The 7,677-nt window shown below is 38.3% G+C and overlaps 1 pseudogene; it reads right to left on the bottom strand.

Annotated features, from left to right (window-relative positions):
• Window positions 1–6,930: 6,930 nt before the first annotated feature.
• Window positions 6,931–7,628, bottom strand: LOC102869674 (annotated as a pseudogene).
• Between the last annotated feature and the right edge of the window lie 49 nt (window positions 7,629–7,677).

Below are 7,677 nucleotides of genomic sequence, written 5' to 3' on the forward strand. Positions count from 1 at the left end.
TGTCTTCTTTGGTGAAGTGTCTGTTCATATCCTGTGCCCATTTTTCAATTGGGTTGCTTACCTTGTTGTGGTGCTTAAGTATTTTCAAAATTCTAGATGTAAGTCCATTATCAGACATGTCATTAACAAATTTTTTCCCAGTCTGTGGTTTTCCTTTTTTTACCCAGTTGGAGAAATTTTGAGACGTGCAAAGGGATTTGATTTTTAGAGCATCCCATTCATCTATTTTATCTTCTCTATTCAAAGAAAATTACAAAACATTATTACAGGAAACTAAAGGAAACCTAGAGAAATGGAAGAATATACCTTGGTCACGGATAGGAAGACTCAATATTGTGAAAACGTCAATACTACCAAAGGCAATTTACATTTCAATGCAATCCCAGTACAAATACCAGTTCCATTCTTCAACGAAATAGAAAAGGCAATCTATAATTTCATTTGGGATGGAAAGAAGGCTCGAATAAGCAAAGCACTCCTCAAAAATAGAGAAAAGGTAGGAGGCATCTCACTCCCTGATTTCAAATGCTACTACACTGCCGTGGTGGTTAAGACAGCATGTTACTGGTACAACGACAGATGCATAGATCAATGGAATAGAATTGAGAACCCAGAAATCAGCCCATCTACCTATAGTCAACTGATTTTTGACAAGGAGATAAAATTAGTTAAGTAGGGAAATCACAGCCTTTTTAACAAATGGTACTGGTAAAATTAGAAAACTATGCAGAAAACTCAAGCAAGATCGACACCTCACTCCGTACACAAAAACCAACTCAAAGTAGATCAAGGACCTAGGATTAAAACCAAGGACTATATAAACTTCATTAAAGAAAACTTGGAAGAACTCTAGAAGCCCTACTCCACAACATGAGCAGTCTTCAAAGCATTCTGAAAAACCTGTAACCCTTGATGATTTTAAAAGCAGTAATGAGAAGGTAAAATCTCAAATCTTATTTGAGAATATAAGTATCTAATTAGGAAGCTTTGGTGACATAGTCCATACAGAGTTGCATTGATAACCCAGAAGTGTGTCTCTCTGATGGTTCAGATCTACCAACCTAGCAACTCTTCAGGGGGAAAATGGGTACTCTCATCCCATGTAATTTACAGCCTCAGAACACCCACTGGAGAGATAGTTATGAGTGTATTGACTCAGCAATGAGAGAGTGTGTGTGTGAGAGAGAGAGAGAGAGAGAGAGAGAGAGAGAGAGAGAGAGATTTGGATAGAAATATTCATTGCTGTCATCAAATCAGAAGCAACTTATAGCTGGCCCACCAGCAAGTTTTCTGCCTGTAAATCACATGAGAAGAGATTCCCTTTCTTCCTTGAAGCTGCTATGTGATTTGAAGGTAAAACAACTATGTTGTTGTTGGGTGGCTTCTAGTTGACTATGATGCATTGCGACTCTAAGAACAAGTGATTGGAACCTTGTCCTCTGCTGTGCCATCCTCATGATGATCTCTGTCCTGCTCAAACCTGTGTGGGCAGTCACTGTGCCAATCCGCCTCTTCAAAGGTCTTCCTCTCCTTCACTAACACTCTACCTTTCCCAGCACCTTTCGCTCCAAAGACTGTTTCCTCCAGAAAATAAGGTAAAAGGAGAGAACCTAAGAGAGGATAAATAATGTATACTGCATTGAAACAGATGAGGGAGAGAACTGTTTAAAAGGAATATAGGGCTATGGACTTGGAGGGGATTGTTTAACAATGATTTTTTTTTTCAAAGAGAAAAACAAACTGAGGGTGAAGGGTGGGCAGGGAGGAAAATGTGCAACAATGAATGAATGGGAAAAATTAAATGAAAAGAATGCTGTAAAAATATATATGCTGCATTAATAATAAAAAAGTACGTGAGAGAAAATTTCACAGTCCTTGCCTTTTGTTCTTCTGGTAGTTCAAAAGAACAACTTAAGCAACAATATTATAGTAGAATTGTCTAGTTCATAGCTAGTTGTAGTGACATTAATGCATCATGGTAGTTCAAGATACACAGAACATGCTCACAAAATTCATATTGAAGAATTTTTTTAAAATCAATAAATGAAATATTTCTGTATTAATAATTCCTTCATACTATTACTGGGACTCTCATTATAAAAATATTTGTCAGTACCCATATCTAAAGGTGATATATTAAAAACATTACGATATTCTTTTAAGTGAAAGATATATCTTCACTACAGGGAAATTATTTTAAAGGTTTTCTTCTGCATTGTAAATTGTGCTTGAATTGGCCTGTACAGTCAAAACTAACTGTTCTTCCAGTCTCCACAACCCAGCATGCAGAGTTATGCCAGCTGGCAGGGCGCACTGGCTATCCGCCATTCTCGTCTGCAGTTGCAATGCTGTCCTTGGGGAGGAGGGGGACCCAAGAATGAGTTTTGTTTAACTAGGGCCACACAGTGCCATTTGTCTCTTGATGCACTGTGGGTCTATTACTAAAGCAAACCAGATTCAAGCTATTCAAATACTTTGTTTGGCTCTGGGAAGATCAAAGAGCTGAGGAAATTTCAAAAATAGGGATTTTGTTCCTTGTTTTTTCTTTGACAAAATGATAAAAACCACCCAATGGAAAAGTTCAGATACCAATCTGCTATTCTGACTAATTTCCCCCTCTCACTGTTTTTGTAACGGTATTAAAAAAACCCCTGCATATGAAGAGGTAAGAGCAAAAGCAAAGCTAAATGATAACTGGACTTTTTACTACGTTTCCCCAGGCATTGTTATAAGACCATTCAAAACACAAGCTCACTGGAATCCATTCCCGTTCATAATAACCCTGCTTCAGGTTTGAAAGGCTAAACATATTAATGGACAGAGACTGCCATCTTTCTCCTTAGGAATCACTAATGGCTTCAAACTCATTAAAATACTCAAATCAGTCTATGAGCCAAAACCTGAACTTTTTGCGACTGAGTTGGAACTAGCCCATAAGCAAGCCCTCGTAGATATTCAGAGGCTATAAATGACATGTGAGGAGACTGTCCATCTTTCTCCCATGGTACAGCTGATGGGTTCAAATTGCTTGTCTTGGAGTTGGTAGCACAACTTTATATCCATTAATCCACCAGAAGCTCCTTATTTGTTGTTATTGGTTTGAGGGGGCATGTACTCATAAATTAATTTCTTCTTTTAAGAGATTTATATTTGTGCCATTGATAATTTTTATTTTTGAAAACACTATTTGTTCACTAGTTTGCACAGCCTTGGAAGTAGCCAATTTTCTTCTAAAATAGGACCAATAATAATTTAAGTTTGCTTAGTAGAAAAAGAACAAATTCTGTTGTAATTTTACCCTAAATACTCAGGGAAAATATACAACTTTGTGATGAATTTCCAGAAAAAGATCTTTCATTCACTTCTCAGACAACAAAGTCACCAGCAACATAGGTAGAGTTGCTTTGTAATGTTCTAGAAATTGATCGAGATGATTGATACATGTCATCCAGTGAAGTGGTATCATTACGCCCATTTTACATTTGAGGAAACAACACATGGGTAAAAGACTCACCCATTACATGGCAACTAAATAACTGACTTGCCATTATGTTTTACATAATATTCCTGTTACAGTGGAAGGTCTAATTCTTCAGCTGGAACTCCACCTGCTTATAAGGGCTATCAACTGCAATTTACCTCATAAATCCATAGATGGAGCAAAATGTAAGAAAGCTTTTTGCCACAATTACTGTTACTATTACACTTTTTCTCCACATTCACTGCCAGGATATTTCATTTTAAAATGTGACATAGTGAATGATGTATCCATATAAATTTTTACTAGGGTGCACGCGTGCGCGCGCGCACACACACACACACACACACACACACAGTGTCTGTATTAATGACTAAAGATTGATCTAAAACTTTAAAGCCAATATAAAAAAATCTTCCTACATCATTTGATAATCTTTATTTGCACTAAAGTTAGAGCTGCTCTGTAATGACTGCCAATACCAAATACTAAGTAGACAACCATACATTTTACAGCTATACCTTGTGTTAAAATTTTCGACAATGGATAGTTTTCACCAAAATTCTATAGCTCTGATTTTTGGGGTTTTTTATTGTTGCTGTGTACCATCGAGTCAAATCTAACCCACAGCTGACTCTCTGGCAGGTATTTGGAAGTTAATCACACAGGAGGACATTGCCCAAAAGAATTATTATACTTCACTGCAGAGAGTATAATCTGCTTCTCCTTGGAGGCTAGGATTTTGAAGCTCTGTCTCACACATTCTAATCACGTGACCAGGAGTGACCAGTCCTTGGAGAAGGACATCATACTTGAAAGGTGGAGGGACAGCGCAGGAGAAAGACCCCGGATAAGATGGAATGATTCCGTGATTGGGGCAATGGGAGTAGGTGTGTCAGAGTCAGTGAGACTGGTTCCAGACAGGGCAGGCTTCAGAGCTGTTGTACATAGGGTCACTATGAGTTGCAGAGGACACAATTGCACATAACTAGAATAATATAAACAATTTAGGGAGCTCTGCTGAACTAGTCAAAAGGGAGTTGTACGGCTAAACCAAACACTGTGCCTCCCTGACAGTTTGAAGCCACAAGCAGCTCTGAGGGAGAAAGATTTCTCCTGCACAATTTGGCCTCAGAAATCCAGTGGAGGGTTACCTATAATGCATTTCTGTTCTGACTCAACACCAGTGAGTCTGTTTACCTAACAATTTATTAATAATGATTTTTAAATTCTGTTATATTTACACACACACAGGCATTTGACTGTGTAAATCACAACAAACTGTGGCTGACTCTGAGAAGAATGTGGATCCCAGAACTTGATTGTGCTTACATGAAACCTACACTTGGAGGGTGAAGAGGTTGAGATAGTTAATAGTTTTAATTTACTTGGCTCCACAGTCAATACTCTTGATAACAGCAGCCAGGAAATCAAGAGGCGAATTGCATTGGGAAAGTCGTCTGTGAGGGACCTCTCAAGAGTACTGAAGAGCAACGATGTTAGACTGGAGACTAAGGTGTGCCTGATCCAGACTATAGTCTTTGCAATTACGTGCTATGCATCAGAGAGTTGGACAGAAGGAGAATTGATGCCTTTGAGCTGTGGTGCTAGAGAAGAGTGTTGAATATACCATGGACTGCTAGGAGAACAAATAAGTTTGTCCTGGAGAGGATGAAGCCATAACGCTCCTTGGAGTCAAGGACTCTGAAGCTTCATCTGACATATTTTGGGCATGCTGCAAGGAGGGACTGGTCCTTGGAGAGGGACATCATGTTTGGCAGAGTGGAGGGGTGGTGAAGGAGAGGAAGGCCTTTGATGAGATGGATCTATTCTGTGACTAGAGAGGTGGGAATAAGTGCATTTGAGATGGCTAGGTTGGCACAAGATAGACGAGCATACAGATCTCTTGTACATAGGGTCACTTTGAGTGGCAAGTGACTCGATGGCACATAACAACAACAACATACTTTGACCAGGAGGCAGTCGTCAGAATAGAGCAAGGAAACACTGCATGGTTCAAAAATTAGGAAGGGTGTATGCCATAGATGTGTCCTATCTCCACACCTTTTCACTCTACATGCAGAACAGTTTATCTAGGAGTCTGGGCTCTATGAGGAGAAATGTAGCATCAGGATTGGAGGTAGTCTCACCAACAATCTGTTATGCAGATGGCACAACTCTGCTTGACAGAGAGTTGGCAGCAATGGGCTCAAGTTTGTCAGAGATGATGAGGATGGCACAGGATAAGAAGTTTCAGGTTTATTGTTCCTAGGGTCACTATGAGTTGTACTAGAGTTGACAAGACTTAACAATGTAAAGTATTTCTGCCATAAAATTACTTTGGGATTCTGCATTAGTTTAAGAAGGCTCATGAATGGTCATACTCACAATAAGAAGGTCTATTTGAGTTTCTATTATTTGGGCCAAAGAGTCCAATTAGGACAAAATTCTGCCTGATACTGGACTCTGGTACTGATTCCTTCTCAGCTCAAAGGTCAAGTTCATGCTCTTTGAAGAAGTCTTTCTTATTTATGATTGATAGGGTTCAAACTTACGTGACCTCAGAATCCTAAGTCTGAGAGTGAACCTCTACAACATTGATGTTTCTGATAATTTAATGGTGCTAAATCAGGATCAGAGCACCACAAGATGCAGATGATATGTGGGCATAATGAAAAATATTCCATAGTCAAACATTACATGACAGAATACTTAAGGCATTTACTTTCATTTTACTACGATCACTTCATAATGAAGAACATCAATTCAATAATAAAGTGGCTTTTTATCACACGATATTCTTAAGCAGATATTTGGAACAGTCAGAAGATTCTACTTTCAATCTCCTGAGATTTAAATTGTGATTTGCATGAGAAAAAGTATCTTCAGACTTTGCTTCGGGAAGTAAATAGTAGAAAAACAATCTCAGAATGGTTTATCATTCTGATAACTGTTATATCCTTTGTCTGTGTCTAAGCTGGTCTTTTTCAGTAACACAAGCAAAACACATTATCTTTTTCCACTATTTACTTTCCCAAGCAAAGTCTGAAGATACTTTTTTGTATGATAATCCTGCTTAGCTGTATGATGCATGTTTGACTAAGCATTGGATTTAAGGAAAATAGGTTTCCTATCTGCTACACAAGAGAATAATTTTATGAAAATGTAGGAATATGGGAGGGAGCAGTTCTTTGCTTCTTTCATGTTACCTTTATCATGTCCCTAACATCACTGAAATTAGTTTTAAAATGGTCAACAACAAGAATGTTGTCATCATCAGCCACCTTGTTATTCTGTCTGTTTCATTTTCATTGTCAAAGCCCCTGCACCCTCTGATGTGGTGAGGCTATGTATGACATTTCAGGTAGAGGGAGATACAACTGCTGATGTCCAGTTCAGATGAAGCTCCTGTGATTGCCTCCTGAGTCCTTTTGCTAATCAGATCCTTCTTTTTACCCTTCTTTATTCCTTTCTATTAAGAATGTTCTCATATGGAAATCTTTCTTGATTTGTGGTAACTTTGGGGTCATAATTTTTAGGCAGCTTTCCCTTCTTTTTCTTTCCCCCACCCAATCTATATTTTTTAGGTTATCTCCAGAAAATCTTTTACTCTTCTTCTAAATGTACATCAGGAGAATTTTCAAGAATCTTGACATTTACTTTTAGAAATACACTATCTGAGGAGGGCAAGTGTTTACTTAGCCCTTTTGCTTTCTTAGGACCTATAAGCGAATAAGGAGAAATAGTTCTACCAGGGCACGACTATCTTTTGAAATTTGTTTTCCATGGCTGTTCTAGGTTGTCTTCTTTTTCTGCAAATATTTGAGTTTGAAGTTTCCAGCTTCCCTTATCAAAGACCGCAGGCTATGTGGGTTGATGGTCTTGATATTTACTGTTTAGCTTCTGCTAAAATCTCAATGGTACTAGTCACATCTTTGTCATTATCATGGTTGTATAAGGTTATTAATGCAAATATCATGTCTCGTTTATGCTTTAAACCCTCTATGCTTCTCAGTATTTGACATGCTTGGGAAACATTTCCTTGGGAAAATTTCAGTTGTAGCATGGTCAGCTTAATTTCAGCTGCATTTTCTGGTTGATGATACAAAAACTCCTCAAGCAACTCCTGCTTTTCTACACTACTTTTCATGATAGAGCTGGGGAGATTTGATTAACACAAGAACGTGCTCATATCTTTG

The sequence above is a fragment of the Elephantulus edwardii genome, unplaced genomic scaffold, assembly GCF_000299155.1.
Source record: "Elephantulus edwardii isolate Elephantulus edwardi_28Jun2011 unplaced genomic scaffold, EleEdw1.0 scaffold00021, whole genome shotgun sequence".
In the NCBI taxonomy this organism is placed as follows: Eukaryota; Metazoa; Chordata; class Mammalia; order Macroscelidea; family Macroscelididae; genus Elephantulus; species Elephantulus edwardii.